The 19,224-nt window shown below is 35.5% G+C and overlaps 1 long non-coding RNA gene across 1 annotated transcript in view; it reads left to right on the forward strand.

The window, feature by feature from the left end:
* The window catches only part of LOC129490511 (uncharacterized), a 115,466-nt gene extending 107,735 nt beyond the window's left edge, over positions 1–7,731 (forward strand). Inside the window, exon 3 of the long non-coding RNA XR_008660270.1 lies at positions 7,658–7,731. This is a non-coding gene — a long non-coding RNA (uncharacterized lncRNA). The remainder of the gene's footprint in view (positions 1–7,657) is intronic.
* Positions 7,732–19,224: the final 11,493 nt, after the last annotated feature.

The following is a 19,224-nucleotide window of genomic DNA, read 5'->3' on the forward strand; positions in this document are numbered from 1 at the left end:
TAAAAAATGATGAGTTCATGTCCTTTGTAGGGACATGGATGAAACTGGAAATCATCATTCTCAGTAAACTATTGCAAGGACAAAAAACCAAACACCACATGTTCTCACTGATAGGTGGGAATTGAACAATGAGAACACATGGACACAGGAAGGGGAACATCACACTCCCGGGACTGTTGTGGGGTGGGGGGAGGGGGGAGGGATAGCATTAGGAGATACACCTAATGCTAAATGACGAGTTAATGGGTGCAGCACACCAACATGACACATGTATACATATGTAACAAACCTGCACGTTGTGCACATGTACCCTAAAACTTAAAGTATGATAAAAAAATTAAGAAAAAAAAAGAAGAAGTAAAGTGACCAGTAGACAAACATCATTTTGGGTGGTTTTGATACAGTTATTTCAATTATTGTTCTGCTTAGTACTTAGCAGTAAAAATATAGAAGACTTAAACCATGTAAGCAATTTAATTTAATAGGCATTCATAAAATTCTGCACCCAAATACCAGATAATATAACTTTGTTCAAAAGTACATGGCATGTTTTAAAAATAGTGATTTTGGGTCCTGCAACATTACTGACTTAATTTATTATTTCAAACAGTTTATTGGTAAAGTCTTTTTAAAATATAAGATCATGTTATCTACAAACAGAAAAAAAATAATTTCTTCCTTTTCACTGTGGATGTTTTTCTTTTACTTGTCTAATTGTTCCGGCTAGGATTTCCATCACTATGTTGAAAAGAAATGGTGAGAGTGGGCACCCTTGTTTTCCTAAAGAGCTTTCAGCTTTTCACTACTGAGTACAATTTTAACTGTAAGCTGCCTACATGGCTTTTCCTGTGTTGAGGCACATTACTTCTATACCATATTTGTTGAGAGTTTTATCATGAAAGGATGTTGAATATTGTCAAATGCTTTTTCTGCATAAATTGAGATGATCATGTGATGTTTAGCCCTTCATTGTGTTAATGAGGAGTATCACTTGTATTGATTTGAGTAAGTTAAACTATCCTTGCATCCCAGGGATAAATTTTACCTGAATAAGGTACATGATCATTTTAATGTACTGTTGAATCAGTTTGCTAATATATTTGAGGAAATTTGCGTCCATCTTTATCAAGTTCTTCAGCCTGTAGTGTTCTTGTCTTGCAGTGTTCTTGGACGGCATTGCTTTGAGGATAATGCTGGCCTTATGAAAGTTTTGAAGTTGTCTCCCTCTTTAATTTTTTTAGAAGAATTAAAGAAAGATTGGATTAATCATTATTTAAATGCTTGACATAATTTATTCATGAAATCATCTGGTTCTAGAATATTCTTTGTTGGGAGATTTTTTGATTACTCATTCAATCTCCTTTTGCTATTGCTGTGTTCAGATTTTCCACTTCCTTGTAATTCAGTCTTGGTAGGTTGTGTATCTCTAGGAATGTATCAATTTCTTCTAGGTTAGACAATTTTTTTGCATATAAGTGTTCATTGTAGTTTCTTATGATTCTTTATATTTTTGTGATATCAGTTTTAATGCCTCCTATTTCATTTATAATTTTATTTATTTGAGTCATCTCTCTTCTTGGTTAGTCTAGCTAAAAGGATATCCATTTTATTTATCTTTTCAAAAAAAAACTCAATTGTCTTTCTAGTCTCTATTTTATTTCTGCTACAATCTTTATTATTTTCCTCTTTTTGCTGATTTGGGACTTTATTTATTCTTTCTTTTCCAGTACCATGAGGTGTGAAGCTAAGTTCTTTATTTGAGATTTTACCCTTTCCTTAATGTTGGCATTTATTGCTATAAACTTTTCTCTTAGAACTACTTTTGCTGTATCCCACAAATTTAGGTTACAGAAGATTTACAAGTTTCCTTTGGTGGTATGTTTGCCTATATCTTTTTCATTTGTGTAGCCTTGTGTTGGTGTCTGTGCATTTGAAGGAGCAAACACCTCTTCCAGTCCTTACAGACTGGTTTCAGTAAGTAAAGACCTTCTCCTGCTGCATTTCCAGGCTCATCGGATTGCCTTTGGGATCACGGTTGAGTGGAACTGGAGCTGGATCATGTGGTGCTACTGGGTTCACACTAGGGTCTGCAGTTGGCAGGCCTGTTACTAGGGGCTCAAGTGGGCATTCATCCTGTCTTTTCTCTTGGTAGACTGGAATGCCTCTAATACTTTTATCAGTAAGGCTGACAGTGGGATGAGCATGCACTTCAAGGTCCACAGACAGCAAGGCTGTTATTAGATGTGTGGCCAGTGTGACTTCCTCTATTCCTTGGAAGGGCTCCCCCTGGGTCACTGGGTGAGTCTTCAGCCCTAGACCATGGCTAAGAGGGTCTGGAACTGAGTCACAGGGCCGTCTCTGAGGGAACACACTGGCATGTCTTCTAGGTCAGTGAGCAGATGGAACTACTCTCAGACCATAGCTTTGAGGGGTGGGGGCCACGCTATAGGACCATTTCAGAATCTGCTTTGGCTGGAGTCTGCAAGCCTGTCCTAGGGACACAATGGGCGCTAGCTCCCTGTGTCAGCAGCGCTACTTTCAGACCGCAGCCAAGAAGGGCTGGACTGTATTACGAGGCTTCAGGGTCCACAGCTGGAACCAATGTCAGTGGGCCTGTCATGCAAGCACAAGTGGGCATGACTTCTCTCAGATCCAGTGGTGGATGGTTCTGGTAGCAGGACCAAGGCCAAATAACACTGTAGCTGAGTCCACAGGGTGACAGGCCATTTCTGTATCTGGATTCACGAGTACAGTCGGTGAGCCTACCACCTGTGGGGAGGTCTGTCCTCTTAAAAGAGTCCTCTGAGGTCTTCGGCTTCACCAGGTTTCCTACCCAAATCCCAAAGCTCCCACAAAGGCTCTTTTGTCCATGATGGCTGTGAAATTGTAGTTGCTTTGAGGGAATATGAACAGGGAACCTCCTACGCTGCCATCTTGCTGATATCACTGCACAGGTTGTTTTGTTAAAGACTGGTAATAAAGCCCTGCATCTGGTGATATTAATCAATTATTGAAGACAAATGAACCAAGTTAGAAATAAAAAGTTTTCAAAGATGGAAAAATATGATATATAATATTGTTAAAATCTTTGTGCCAGTAACTTTAAAAGCAGATGAAAAAGATAAAATCTTAGAAAGAATGTAACTAGTGAAATCTTACAAAGAATTAAAAAGCCCCTAAAATTACAGAGACATTAAGGACTTGAAAAAATAGTTAAGAATATCAACTCAGGTTGGTATGAAGGTGAATTCAGACAAAGTATCAAAGAAGAGATAATGTGAGTCTTATATAAACTCTTTTAAATAAGAAAGAATAAGAGAAACTCCATTTCATCTCTCTAAGATAATCTTGTTTGTCAAAGCAATCAAAATTATAAACTAATCTTACTAATGAAGACAGATGCAAAGCTTTTAACAAATACCCACCCAATCTAGGATGACTTTTAAAAGACAATGAAACTATTTTTAAAAATATGTAACTGATTATACAACGGGCTTAAAGGAAAAAATGTTTCAAATGATGCAGAAAAAGTAATATATTTCATCTTTCATTCTTGAAACTAATAAAAAATTATAACTTAGAAAATTAGTAATATTAACAGAAGGCAGCATGCTAAATCTGCTAACAAGTACCTATCAAACTTTACAACAATTATAACACTAGTGAAGTATATGATAATATTTTTAAATCATCAACAAAAATCGAAATCTGACATAGTTCCTATTGAACATGTATTGGTGGACTTAGCCAAGTAACAATTTCAGAAAATTATATGAAAGTTATAAGGGTTGGAAAGAAACAAAACTGTTGCTATTCATTTTTCATTACAAATGATTATATCATTTGTAAAATTCCTATAATTTCCAATAAAATCTATAGCTCCATTGAGGTTTTCTGTTTACAAAATGATAAAAGATCAATATTTCTATTTCACATTTCTATACACCAATAGAGATGCTTAAACATAATTAAGAATATGTTATTAAAATAGCAATATAAATTTTATAGTATTCTTGGACATGTTAGTCAGTTTCTTTTCATGTCCCTCTAGAAATTATTGGTTCCAATATTTGCTCCTTTCAGACCAAAATCTAGATGGAAGATGCTGTTAATGTTTTGAGCATCCTTATGTGATATGTCTCCTCCCAATCAGATAATCATGTCAACCCTTTCTTCATAATCAAGTCTACCTATGAAAGTTGCAACGTAAATTTCAACTCACCACCATGGCAATTATGATCCCTTACCCATTGATCGTTTTTCCTAAAATGTCACATAGAATGAAGAAACTTCCTGACAACTAAAGTGATCTAGGCTTATAAAATTCTAAAAGGCCATTTCTAGGGACCACACTGCTATCAGGTCTTTTTGTGAAATACTTTTTCCTGAGGATCCCATTCCAGTACTCAGCCATGCTGCTTTGGTCCATTCCAGGAAATATATAAAGTCTTATCAATCCCAACTTTAGAGCTTATAGTTACTTACCCTCAAGCATACTCAGCCTATATTTTACTGTTCTCTTCTGAACCCAGATTTCGTGATTCCATTTTGACAATTCTGCCTTGACAATCAAGATTAAAGGCTTTAAAAAAAGAACTGAAGTGTTCCATAGGAGTGGTTCAAGTTTCATGATACCACAGATGTCAGTTCAATTTTAGGGTCAGGGAGAGCTCACATTTTACTCTTAAAGGATTTTTTAAATGTGCTACAGCCTTTCAAGGAGCACATTTAGAAGAGTTTGTAAATGAGAGTCTTAGTGGATTTAAGCTCCCTCCAACTCAGTGTTTAAGCAGCTGTGCTGACCGCGCCCCCCGACACCTAAATCCAGTGTGTGGACACTGAATAAAAGGATGTCTTATAATATATCACAGTTGGATGAATAACTCATACTGCTCAATTGAATTCATACTTTGCTCTTGTTCCTATGTTTCTTAGATTTCCAGTTCACTGACTTCTCTACTTATTCTGATATTTGCCTTCTCAGCAGACCTCAGTACATAACTCTCTTCTGATTATTAACACAGCTTTCCTCTTGAATACAGCCTTGTGTCTTTGTTTCAGAAATACTCTAGTAATTTCTTTTAGGAATGCTACTTCAATCTGACTTTATTTCTTGTGAACCTCCAAGTCACAGGTGATCCTGAGGCCCATTCAATTGGTCTTTTTTGTCTCAGAGACAAATCCTAAATAGAGAAGAATATTGCAGCCAATGAACAAAGTTAATAATTAGTTAAGAAGAAGGGTGGTGAGAAAGAATCAAACTTTGATGTCCATTTCTTGCTGTGAGATGGAACTGGGAGCTTGTCCTTGTAGCAATGATGATAATATAGGTTTTGGAAGATAGATAGTTACATATAGAGACATTTTATAAACCACATCAATCTAGAGGTGATGTGAAAAATGAATTAGAAGAGAGAGTTGGAGAAAAATGGAATCAGATAGACTAATACTTACCAAAGAAATGCTTCTGCTTATGAAGGAAATTTTAGACTTAACAATTCACTGAATGATGAACAAAGAATTAGAAAGATTATAACTTTACCAAATCATAATTTAGAGAAATGCTATGGTGAAAAATGGATTTCTGTGAACTACAGAGATCACTGCTTTAAAAAATACTGAAAATGTGCCTGATAGCTCCACTAATTAAAAGCATGTGGAAATAAAACAGAAATAAATCTTAAGGTTTGTGATAATTGTATATGGGTATTTAAATATAAGCATTGGGTGCTATTTAGTATATGGTTTCCACAGGGCCATGTAATTCTTCATTGTCAAGACACTGTTTATATGAATCTTAACCAACTCACCCTTGCTCTTCAGAAAAAAAAGAATAAGTAGAGCTGCATCATTAGAGGAAAACTGAGAAACAAAAGCTTTCATACCAGCTAATGGCTAAGAGAGATTTTTGTCACAGATAAGGTGATAAGTCAGCAATTACTGCCTTCACTCATTTGCCAAAATGCATTCAGTTTCTAAAATTATATTGTAAACAATTTTTCCTTTAACCGAGGAGAATAGACAAGAGTAAGAGAATCTATTGCAAATGGCAAATAGTTCAATATTTTTGTTCATTACAATAATATGTAAAATATATTTTCATCTCTGTGTACATATATGTGTAATGTGTATTTATGAATATGTGTGTAGTTGTATACATTTATATATGTGCATTTCTGAGGGCTCTTGCAATTTTAAGTCTCAATCCAGAAAATCAGCACATATTTGTGAGGATACAACCAACAAGTATGTCTTAAAAAGTCGATGTTTCCCAGGACACCACCATGTATATCAGCAACTCAACCATCAGTAGCTCATTCATTTAGTCTTTCAATCATTTAAGCATATTGAATGTCTACTCTTATTTTAGGCAATATGCTAGGTATCCAGGTTACAGAAATCAATAAGAATTATCTCTTTACTTGATGACCTTAAGGTTTATTATATAAAGTGGTTCTATGGAGAGTAATAATAAAGTTCAACACTGATGTCATGACTTTGAGTGAATATATTTGAAGAGAAAGTATAGCTGTTTCTTTAAACTATGGGTTTTGGAGTTAGTCTACCTAGATCTGAATCCTACCCTCATGACCAGCTATTTTTAGTATAACTTTGGAAAATTTAATTTATCTCTTTATGCTTGTTTCTTCATCAGAAAAGTCTAGATGGTAATTAATCTTTTTTCCGTTTTTTATAAGTATTTAATTGCATAATCTAGATAAAACCTAGATAAAAACCTAGGCATAATCTAGTTAAAAACTGTAAGACTAATACTAATAATGAATGTTTATTATGATTATTACTAAGAATTGTGTTCTATTTTAGGAATATTTTCATACAAATATCTTACTACTAATAAAAAAGGATATTATTTTACTAATGAGTATTCACATGGTAGTTAATAATTATTTTAAATAATTTTAATAGCATACTTATGATGTGTATTCCAAGTGGTCATAAGATATACTCAAATTCATAACTTTATAATCCATCTGCTTTTGTGTTTGTTGTTTAATGTTAAGTAAAATGGGCTCAAGATCAAAGACAGAATATTACACATCTGCATCTGCTTGTTACACACACAAATGCAAAATATGTTCAATTGGCAGCATATGTTAGAGTGAACACCAATCTGTTTTGATAATGATTTCATTGTTGGATTTCTGCAGAGGCCTGATTTATATTGTATTTTATTAAGATGAATGTGCTTTAGTTTGTTCAACCAGTCATGATATAATATTTGGCTAATGTTTTTATTGCATACCATATGTGTGGGCAGTAAGGTTGTCCAATAATACACAAAATGTCACTGTTTTGAATAGGCAACTAATTGAGATATAATCATATGGATATTTTATATTAACTAAATGCTAGCTGATTAATGAAAACATATTTTTGATACTTAATAACTATGTAAAAATGGGACATGATTAGCTTAAAACTCCATGCATTATGCACAAAATGTAGACTTTCTCATGAATACATGCATGCTGAACAGTGTGGTAGAATCTGATGCATTTAAATAGCATTAAAAAAATGTCACCCTGCAACTTAAAGAATAGCAAGCACTATGTGTTTGGAAATGATTCTAATATCTGGATCTCTCTGACCCCTCTTTGTACTGTCATAAAGCAGCACATTTTTTTTTTCTCTGCAGCCAAGAAGAAATGTAAATGTACCCACTCCCACTGTGACAAATAATCAGTTCCATATATGCAAACCCAGAAGCAGTGCTAACTATCAAAACAATTGTAAGAATCACAGGAGAACACACTTGGGCAGATGTTTTGAAAACAAAACAACTTGCTGAAATTTAACATCTCTCAAGAAAATTCAACAAAATGAAACAGCTTTACTTTCCATTTTTCTTTCTTTTGCATTTTCCATGCTACCTCCTGGAGAAGCCAACTTTCATTCTGGGTACGTTTCACTTCTGATACCTGTTTCAGGTTTACCCCCAAATATATGTGTATGTGCCATTCCCTTTTGGTGAATGAGAATTCCCTTTTCCTTGAAAGATTTTTTTTCTTACTTGAGACTATAAGAAAATTCTGTTCATAGGAGAGATTAGCTCTACATGCCATACCCTTATCACCGATATCAAACAAATGGTGATTGCTTCCCCCCAACCCTTTCTCTGTTGTTGTTTTCTCATTAGATTAAAGAGAAATCAACTATAGGATAAAGGATTGAATAACCCCTATAGAGAATTAGGCCCAGGACTTTGCCTAGTGTGGATCCAGATCCTTAGTATCTCAAAGCGCTCTTTACCTCCCAGAAAACACTAGATAAAATGCATCTTTGGAGCACTCACATTTGGTGTCATGACTAAAGCCACAAGTAAAGAGACAGATGTAATATTTACCTAAGTGTTGCTGTATTTAATGCCTAACTGTGACCTTCAAGGACCTGAAATGTCTCCTATTGGTTTTCTATCATCAGTCACTAACAAACCAAATAACTTATTTAAATACACTATTATTTAAATACTCAATGTGATCCCAAACCTTTAAGATTGATTTTCTTTCCATATATTTATAACAAAGTGACAAAAATTAGATATTAGACATGTCTGTATGATCAGGTAAATAACTTAATGATACCCTGTGTCTAATCAATAATCTGTCTAGCCCAGAAATTTTCCAAGGTTTAAGAACTTTCAGGCGGGTATCTCCGATTTCATGTTAAAACCTGGCTAACTCTGAGTTAAGTTCAGCGTCTTCGAGTCTGTATTTTCAGCGTTCAGTGGCACTTTGGATAATGATACTATTAAATTTGTCAGCTGCTGGTTTTATTTGACAAAAATAGTGCTTATTTCAGTGTAGGACTTGAGTCCTACATTATGTACATTTGTGCATGTGTATGTGTGACTAGGTAACGCCATTTGGCAATGACTTCCATACCTAAAATGTGTTGTCTAACCTTCCATAAACTCTTAAAATTATTTTTAAGAGTTTTTTTACTAGGAATTTTAGGAACTTAGTAAAATAGGAATTTAACTATTTGTACTCTATTTTCCTAATAATGTTTTAAAATATAGGTAAGCCTAAAGACAACATGGTTTACAGTGAAGCATCACTATTGACATTGACATATAGGCATATGAACTGTTTTTTAATTCTTGTCTGTATATAGTACACATGATGAAAATAATCCTCCCAGAAAGAGAAGTATTTCATAATCTTTGGAAAAAGATCATGTAAAAAAGTCCCATTGGAATACTGGATACATTAATTTATGAAGGAAAAGTTTAGTAAGGTATATTTGTGCTTCTAGAATTGAAATTTCTTTCTCATAATGCATTTTTAAGATATATATTACACCAAAATAGGCACCAAAGAATGAAATCTCAACAATTGTGTTTGCAGAGTGCCTTCTGTGTGTCGATAACATTGGCAGGCTTTTGTACCCTGACACTGCAGATTTTACTCCAACAGGTAATGTACTTTGGCTAACAATCTCACCCTTGACTTCTTTCAAAACTCTTGAGAAAAGTCTATCTGGTCCTGGAAATTTATTTACATCAAGTTTCCAGCATTGTTTTTCGGATTTTATTGCTTTTTAATGAATTCTTTTCTCCTCTTATTTTTTCCTTCTTTAATACCTATTTACTGGGCAGCAATACTGAAAAATAAATCATGATGGTATCAAAATAATAATGTTAAACACAATTTATTCTAGAAGCATGAAACACTTCAAATTTAAGGAATGTCACTAGTGTATTTTTCAGTTTTGGAATTCTTCAAATAGAAATGAAAAATGCATACATATTTCAGGGGAAATAGACAATCCCTCCTCTCATACAGACAGGAACATACACACAGATAAATATACAAAAATTCAAGACAGTTTTCTATAGGAGGTGTATAGTAGAGATTGTATAACCAACAGAGATTAGTAAAATAAACTTGAATATCCTTAATGCAATACATCACAGTTTTTAAGTAATTTTGTACTTCTTATTTAACTCTTTTTAGTAGAGTACATATGAAGCTTCACTTATATATTAAACCTACATAATTGTTCTTAAAGTTAAAATAATTTTAAATGTTGGATATTTCAGTCCCAGGGTTATTTTGATCGTATATAATTTTCATGGATATTATTTTTTAAAATTTCCACTTAAGTTTTTAACTTTGAAATTATTCCAAATATGGTGTGATATGGTTTGGATATTTGTTCTCTGGAAATCTCATGTTAAAATATAATTCCCAGTGTGGGAAGTGGGGTCTGGTAGGAGGTAATTAGATCATGGGGGTGGATTCCCCAGGAATGGCTTATCACCATCCCCTTGGTGATAAGTTAGTTCTTGCTCAGCTAGTTTATGTGAGACCTGGTTGTTTAAAAGTGTGTGGCACCTCCCCCTTTGCTCTCTTGCTCCAGGTCTTGCCATGTGAGATGTCTGCTCCCCATTCGCCTTCCACCATGATTGTAGGCTTCCTGAGATTCTCACCAGAAGCAGATACCAGCACCACATTTGTACAGCCTGCAGAAATGTGAGCCAATTAGACCTCTTTTCTTTATAAATTACCCAGCCTCAAATACTTTTTATAGCAACACAAACAGCCTAACACATGGTGTTTAAAGTAAGATGTAATAAACTAAAAAAATTTAACACTGTATGTAAAAAATGTGCATTAAGCAAAAATACTTAATGGTATTAACATTTTGAGAACAACAAATTTCTCAAAGCATTATTAACATTGTCTTAAGTAGTATTTGTGTTAGACCAATTATTTTATAAATGTTCTAATGATATTGTCATTCTAATACTATTAAATTTCAGATATCTATTTAGTTGCACTAACCCACTACTTCTAAAATGTCTTCAGTATTAGTTCCAGCTTACGCGAGGAAAGTAACGTTGATATATGATCATCATTACACAGCCACAAAGGCTCACAACCTAGATATAAACCCAGATATATCTATTGTCAAATTTCATGCTGTTTTCATTCAGATGCATTTTCTTTGTCTACTAATCTCACACATCCTTTGCAGCCATTCACTGTATTAGATGTCCCTTATCTCCTGGTTTGCATGGTATTTATATAGCAAGATGCGGGGAGCAAGTTAGAAATTAGGTAAGAAGGAACTTTTTTTTTAATCACAAAGAGTTAGAACAACCAAAATTTCTATTGTATTGGGTATGCCAGTACGAGTATGGATTAAGGTGGACAGCATAAGTATACTGGAAGAAATGTTAGGTCTCTGTTAGATGTGGCTCTTTAGGAAGAGAGACAGATTGATAACTACTATACATATCTAAACTCATCATTCTTTTCACTTTTCAATATATTTTGTACATTTTATTTCATGCATCATTTTCAATCCTGTGCTTCTGGTTATCAGAGTCTTTCCACAGATTAAAGCCAAGCAAAACTGAAAGACTGACAGCTTTCCTCTAGAAATTTTATTTACATTATAGAATCCCCTTAAAACATCGAACAAGAAGCTGTCATACAGAGCCTGGTTAGATTTTTCAAGTCATCAGCTGTGAAATTAGTTTATTTAGTTTAAACTGCTCAGTTCTCCTAAGAGGGTCTCTTTATTCATGGAGATTTCTGTAAAGCATGAATACAACATCACAAGTCTTTTACAGATCTAAATTGATTGGCTCTATCCAACCATTGAAACAAATATCAGATCATCAGTTCAGTTAAAAAAAAAAAGCAGAACAGAAAACTAGAATTGCTAGTTTGTTAAGTAATGAAGAAAAATGTTCTATATCTCTTAGTCATTGTACTTACTCCTCTTGTATTTTCCATCTCAATGAATCATAAAATCATTCATCCTAAAAAAAGAAAAACCTGTAAATTGGATCCCATGTCTCCCATGTTTTGTCTTCCTATATTTAAGCATCAAGTCCAGTAGTTTAAACCTCTTAATATTTCCTAAGTCTTCATCATTTATCTCTATGTTTCCACTACTACTGACTTATTCTATTTATTTGTCTTTCTATCACAGCTTGCTTAGTATTCTGTCTTTAAGTACAATGTAAAAACTCTCTTCAACAGCCTGGCTAGTGATTGTTTAAATTACATTACTGATAATGTCAAATTTAAAATATTTCTTTCTCTCCTCATCACTTCTTAGATCAACTGCAAGTTTCTAAACATTTCTCATTAAAGTATGACATGATCTGGTGCTAGGATCTGGTGCCCAGCCTCGGATCTCATAACTCTACTACTCCTTCCACTTCCCCCCAACCTCCTCCACCCTGATCCCACTTACGTTTAGGCAAATAAAACTACTTGATATTCCATGGCTTCATGACATGTCAGATTAATCTGTTGATTAGTGATAGGGAAAAGATTATAACACAGAAATTTACCTTTTCAATTTAGAAGTATCTCCAGTGTGCCACAGTGTTAGTTTTATCTGTATTACCCACATCATGAACTGCCTTGATAATCTGTCTAATGCTGTCAGTTGGGTATTAAAGTCCCCCACTATTATTGTTTGCCTGTCTAAGTCATTTCATAGGTCTAGTAGTACTTGCTTTATGAATCTAGGTTGATATACATATATATTCCAATGTTAGGTGCATATATATTTAGGATAGTTAAGTCTTCTTGTTGAATTAAACCCTTTACCATTATGTAATGTTATTCTTTGTCCATTTTTACTGTTGTTGGCTTAAAGTATGTCTTATCTGATATAAAAATAGCAACCCCTGCTCTTTTTTGTTTTCTGTTTGAGTGATCGTTCTCCAATTCATTACTTTGAGCCTATGTGTGTGCTTATGTGTGAGATGGGTATCTTGAAGATAGCAAACAGATAGGTCTTTTTTTTTTCCTTCAACTTGCCTCTCTGTGCTTTAAGTGGGGGTGCTTTTCTGGGTGAGCAAGTGCTTTCAATTCCTTGAGATAAGCCTGGGAATAGAGTAGAGAGGGCCATCATGCACCAGGATCTTGCCACAGGAGGAGTGGGGTGACTCATGATGCTGTTCTGGGGGAGCAGGTGTTCTCAATTCCTAGAGATCTGCCTGGGAATGGGGCAGAGAGGGCCCATACTGCACCATAATCTATGCACAGGAAGGGTGGGGTGGCTCAGGCTGCTGAGTTATGTAAGCATGATTATAGCATCTGAATGGTCTGAATGCTTGAAGATCTGCCTGGGTGTGGAGCAGAGACGGCACCACTGAAACACAATCTCTTCAACAGAATGGTGAGGTGGCTCAAGCTGCTGATCCAGGCAAGTGTGTGCTCCAAATTCTAAGATTTCTGCCAAGGGATGAAGTAGGGAGGGTCCTGCTGCACCATTGATCTTAGGTGAGCAAGCTCAGGCACTCAGAAATGATATAAGCAGATAGGAAACAAAGTTCTCTCCCTTGGCATGGGTGGTTTGGATCCCCAGTGGAAAGGTGAGTCACAGAGGGAAGTTCTCCGTCTCTCTCATGTACTGGTGCTTTACTCAATTTTATTAGGCAGATGCCATCACAGGGGCTGTTTGTCTATGTTCTCCTCGCCAGGATCTGGAGGATCTGAGGTGTCCTTCACAATTGTGGTGTATTCTCATTTTCCTTCTTGATTTAAAGATCACAGTTTAAGAAGCATATTCTAACCCAATGCAAAGAAGCTAAGAACCTTGATAAAAGATTATAGGAACTGCTAAATAGGCCAGTTTAGAGAGGAACATAAATGATGTGATGGAGCTGAAAAACGCAGCACAAGGACTTCATGAAGCATGCACAAGTATCAATAGCTGAATTGATCAAGCGGAAGAAAGTATATCAGAGTTTGAAGACCACCTTGCCGAAATAAGGCATGCAGCCAAGGTTAGACAAAAAAGAATGACAAGAAATGAACAAAACCTTCAGGAAATATGGGACTGTATGAAAAGACCGAACCTATGATTGATTGGAGTACCTGAAAAAGATAGGGGGAATAGAACCAAGTTGGAAAACACAATTCAGTATGTTATCCAGGAGAACTTGCCCAATCTAGCAAGACAGTCCAACATTCAAATTCAGGAAATACAGCGAACACCACTAAGATACCCCACCAGAAGATCAAACCCAAGATACAAAATCATCAGACCCTCGAAGGTGGAAATGAAGGATACAATGTTAAGGGGAGCCACAGAAAAAGACCAGGACACCCACAAAGGGAAGCCCATCAGACTAACAGCAGATCTCTCAGCAGAAACCCTACAAGCCAGAAGAGTGGGGCCAATATTCAATATTCTTATAGAAAAGTATTTTCAACCTATAATTTCATATCCAGCACACCAAGCTTCATAAGCAAAGGAGAAATAAAATCCTTTCCAGAAAAGCAAATGCTAAAGGATTTCATCAGCACAAGGCCTGCCATGCAAGAGCTCCTGAAGGAGGCACTAAATGTGGAAAGGAAAAATCAGTACCAATCACTGCAGAAGACACACTAAAATATAAAGAACAATGATACTATGAAGAATGCATCAGCTAATGTGCAAAATAACCAGCTAGCATCATGATGACAGGATCAAATTCATACATAACAATATTAACCTTAAATGTAAACATGCTAAATGCCCGAATTAAAGGACACAGACTGGCAAATTGGATAAAGAGTCATGACCCATCAGTGTGCTGTATTCAGGAGACCCATCTCACATACAATGCCACAAATAGGTTCAAAATAAAGGATTGGAGGAATATTTACCAAACAAATGGAAAGCAAAATAAATAAATAAATAAATAAGGGGCTGCAACCCTAGTCTTGGACAAAACAGATTTTGAACCAACAAAGATCAAAAAAGACAAAGAAGGGCATTACCTAATGGTAAAGGGATCAATATAACAAGAAGAACTAACAATTCTAAATATATATATCTATATACATGGATATATAGATATAGATATATATATAGATATACCAATACAGGAGCATCTGAAGTTGTAAAACAGGTTCTTAGAGACCTACAGAGACTTAGACTCCCACACAATAATAGTGGGATACTTTAAAACCCCACTGTCAATATTAGACAGATCATTGAAATAGAAAATTAACAAAGATGTCAGGCCTTGAACTCAGCTCTAGATCAAGTGGACATAAGAGACATCTACAGAACTCTCCACCCCAAATCAACAGAATATATATTCTTCTCAGTGCCACATGGCACTTATTCTAAAATCAACCATGTAATTAGAAGTAAAACACTCCTCAGCAAATGCAAAGGAACTGAAATCATAACAAACAGTCTCTCAGACCACAGCACAAAAATATTAGAACTCAGGATTAAGAAACTCAGTCAAAACCACATAATTTCCATGGACATTGAGCAACCTGCTCCTGAATGAGTCCTGGGACAATAATGAAGTTAGGGCAGAAATCAAGAAGTTCTTTGAAACCAAGGAGAACAAGGAGACCACATACCAGAATCTCTAGAACACAGGTAAAACAGCGTTAAGAGGGAAATTTATAGCACTAAATGCCCACATTAGAAAGCTGAAAAGATCTCAAACTGACACCCTAACATCACAATTAAAAGAACTAGAGAAGCAAAATCAAACAAATCCAAAAGCTAGCAGAAGACAAAAAAATAACTAAGATCAGAGAAGAACTGAAGGAGAGACACAAAAAATCAATGAATCCAGGAGCTGTTTTTTGAAAAAATTAACAAAATAGATAGAGGCTAGATAGACTAATAAATAAGAAAAGAGAGAAGAATCAAATATACCCAATAAAAAATGATAAAGGGATATCACCACTGACCCCACAGAAATGCAAACTATAATCAGAGAATACTATAAACACTTTTATGCAAACAAACTAGAAAATCTAGAAGAAATGGATAAATTCCTGGACACATACATCCTCCCAAGACAAAACCAGGAAGAAGTTGAATCCAATAATAAGTTCTGAAATAGAGGCAGTAATTAATAGACTACCAACCAAAAAAAAAAAAAAAAAAAAAAACCAGGACCAGGTGGATTCACAGCTGAATTCTACCAGAATACAAGGACAAGATGGTACCATTTTTTTTTCTGAAACCATTGCAAACAATTGAAAAGACGGGAGTCCTTCCTAACTCATTTTATGAGAATAGCATAATTCTCATACAAAAACCTGGCAGAGACACAACAAAAAAACAAAACTTCAGGCCAATACCCCTGATGAACATCAATGTGAAAATTCTCTATAAAATACTGCAAACCAAATCCAGAAGCACATCAAAAAGCATATCCAACATGATCAAGTTGGCTTCATCCCTGGGATGCAAGGTTAGTTCAACATACTCACATCAGTAAATGTAATTCATCACATAAAAAGAACCAATGACAAAAACTACATGATTATCTCAATAGATGCAGAAAAGGCCTTAGAAAAATATTTAACATCCCTTTATGTTAAAAACTTTCAATAAACTTGATATTGGTGGAACATACATCAAAATAATAAGAGCTACTTATGACAAACCCATAGCCAATATCATACTGAATGGGCAAAAGCTGGAAGCATTTGATTTGAAAAACAGCACAAAACAAGGATGCCCTCTCTCACCACTCCTATTCAACATAGTACTAGAAGTTCTGGCCAGGGCAATCAGGCAAGACAAAGAAATAAAGTGTATTCAGATAGGAAGAGAGGAAGTCAAATTGTCTCTGTTTGCAGATGACATGATTTTATATTTAGAAAACCCCATCGTCTCAGCCCAAAACTCCTTAAGCAGATAAGCAACTTCAGCAAACTCTCAGGATAAAAAATCATTGTGCAAAAATCACAAGCATTCCTATACACCAACAATAGACAAGCAGAGAGCCAAATCATGAATGAGTTTCCATTCACAACTGCTGCAAAGGAAATAAAATACCTAGGAATACAGTTTACAAGGGACATGAAGGACCTCTTCAAGAAGAACTACGAACCACTGCTCAAGGAAATAAGACAGGACATAAACAAATGAAAAAGCATTCCATGCTCATGGATAGGAAGAATCAATATCGTGAGAATGGCCCCAATGCCCAAAGTAATTTGTAGATTCAATGCTATTCCCATCAAACTACCATTGACATTCTACACTGAATTAAAAAAAATAGTTTAAATTTCATATGCAACCAAAAAAGAGCCCATACAGCAAAGACAATCCTAAGCAGAAAGAACAAAGCTGGAGGCATCACGCTGCCTGTCTTCAAACTATACTGCAAGGCTACAGTAACCAAAACAGCATGGTACTGGTTCCAAAACAGACATATAGACCAATGGAACACAACAGAGACCTCAGAAATAACACCACACATCTACAACCATCTGATCTTTAACAAACCTGACAAAAACAAGCAATGGGGAAAGGATTCCCTATTTAATAAGTGGTGCTGGGAACACTGGCTAGCCATATGTAGAAAACTGAAACTGGATCCCATCCTTACACCTTATACAATAATTAATTCAAGATGGGTTAAAAACTTAAATGTAAAACCCAAAACCATAAAAACCCTAGAAGAAAACCTAGGCAATACCATTCAGGACATAGGCATGGGCAAAGACTTTATGACTAAAACACGAAAGCAACTGCATCAAAAACCAAAATTGACAAATGGTATCTAATTAAACTAAAGAGGTTCTGCACAGCAAAAGAAACTACCATCAGAGCGAACAGGCAACTTACAGAATGGGAGAATATTTTTGCAATCTACTCATCTGACAAAGGTCTAATATCCAGAATCAACAAGGAACTTAAATAAATTTACAAGAAAAAATAAACAACCCAATCAAAAGTAGGCAACGGATATGAACAGACACTTCTCAAAAGAAGACATGTATGCGGCCAACAAACATACAAAAAAAAGCCCATCATCCCTGATTATTAGAGAAACGCAAATCAAAACTACAAAGAGATACCATCTCAGGCCAGTCAGAATGGTGATGATTAAAAAGTCAAGAAACAACAGATGCTTGCAAGGCTGTGGAGAAACAGAAACACTTTTACACTATTGGTGGGAATGTAAATTAGTTCAACCATTGCAAAAGACAGCGTGGCAATTCCTCGAGGACCTAGAACCAGAAATACCATTTAACCCAGCATCCCATTACGGGGTATATACTCAAAGGATTATAATTCATTCTACTATAAAGACATATGCACACGTATGTTTATTGTAGTACTGTTTACAATAGCAAAGACATGGAACCAACCCAAATGCCCACCAATGATATACGGGATAAAGACAATGTGGCACATATACACCATGGAATGCTATGCAGCTATAAAAAGGAATGAAATCATATCTTTTACAAGAACATGGATGAAACTGGAAGCCATCATTCTCAGCAAACTAACACAGAAGAGAAATCCAAACACTGCTTGTTCTCACTCATAAGTGGGAGCTGAACCATGAGAACGCATGGACACAGGGAGGGGAACAACCCACGCCGGGGCCTTTCGGGGGTTGCGGGGCCAGGGCATGGAGAGCATTAAGAGAAATACCTAATGCACCTGGGGCTTAAAACCTAGATGATGGGTTGATAGGTGCAGCAAACCACCATGACACATGTAAACCTATATAACAAACCTGCACGTTCTGCACGTGTATCCCAGAACTTAAAGTGAAATAAAAATACATAAAATAAAATAAATAAAGCTCGCAGAGTTGTTCTTTCTGTACTATTTTATATTCTCAAGTGGCTGAGGCATGCTAAAAGCCTCTAAGCGCAGTCTTGAAAATAAAAACGTATGATTTCTTAAAGGTAAAGTAAATATATTCAGCTGATAATACCAAATATTTACATTAATCCAAGTTTAACTCAGTCCTCATTCCTACATTTGATATCACCTCTAGTAAAAAGAAAACAAAATTTCTAAAATTTTTCTGAGGTTTAGAATCCAACTAATATTCCTTTCCTTCTCTGACTGAAATGACCAATGAATAAATGGCAAGGACCATTTGAAAGATACGTTTCTAAGTCTGATCAAAAAGAAAAAAAAGAAAGTCCCTGGGCATGGGCTACAGATTTGCATGGGACCTCATGAACCAAATCCAGCTTCTAGATTCCCTTTCTTCCCTGAGCTCAAGGGTGAAGATACAGAATTCTGAATTTCAGGGAAGCTATGCAGGGAGAAGAGTACCTGAGATCCTTTCAAGTCAGTAGCAACAGAGGTCTTTGTTTGTTTGTTTGTTTTTCATACATAGCATTCCTCTTTTTTTCTAGCAAATATCTTGTTGGATTTATAAGTAATTGGGATTATTTTTGTTGATACTGGAATATTGGAAAAGAGTTCACACAGTCGGGTGCTGAATGG

Source organism: Symphalangus syndactylus, chromosome 9, assembly GCF_028878055.3.
Source record: "Symphalangus syndactylus isolate Jambi chromosome 9, NHGRI_mSymSyn1-v2.1_pri, whole genome shotgun sequence".
Lineage (NCBI taxonomy): Eukaryota > Metazoa > Chordata > Mammalia > Primates > Hylobatidae > Symphalangus > Symphalangus syndactylus.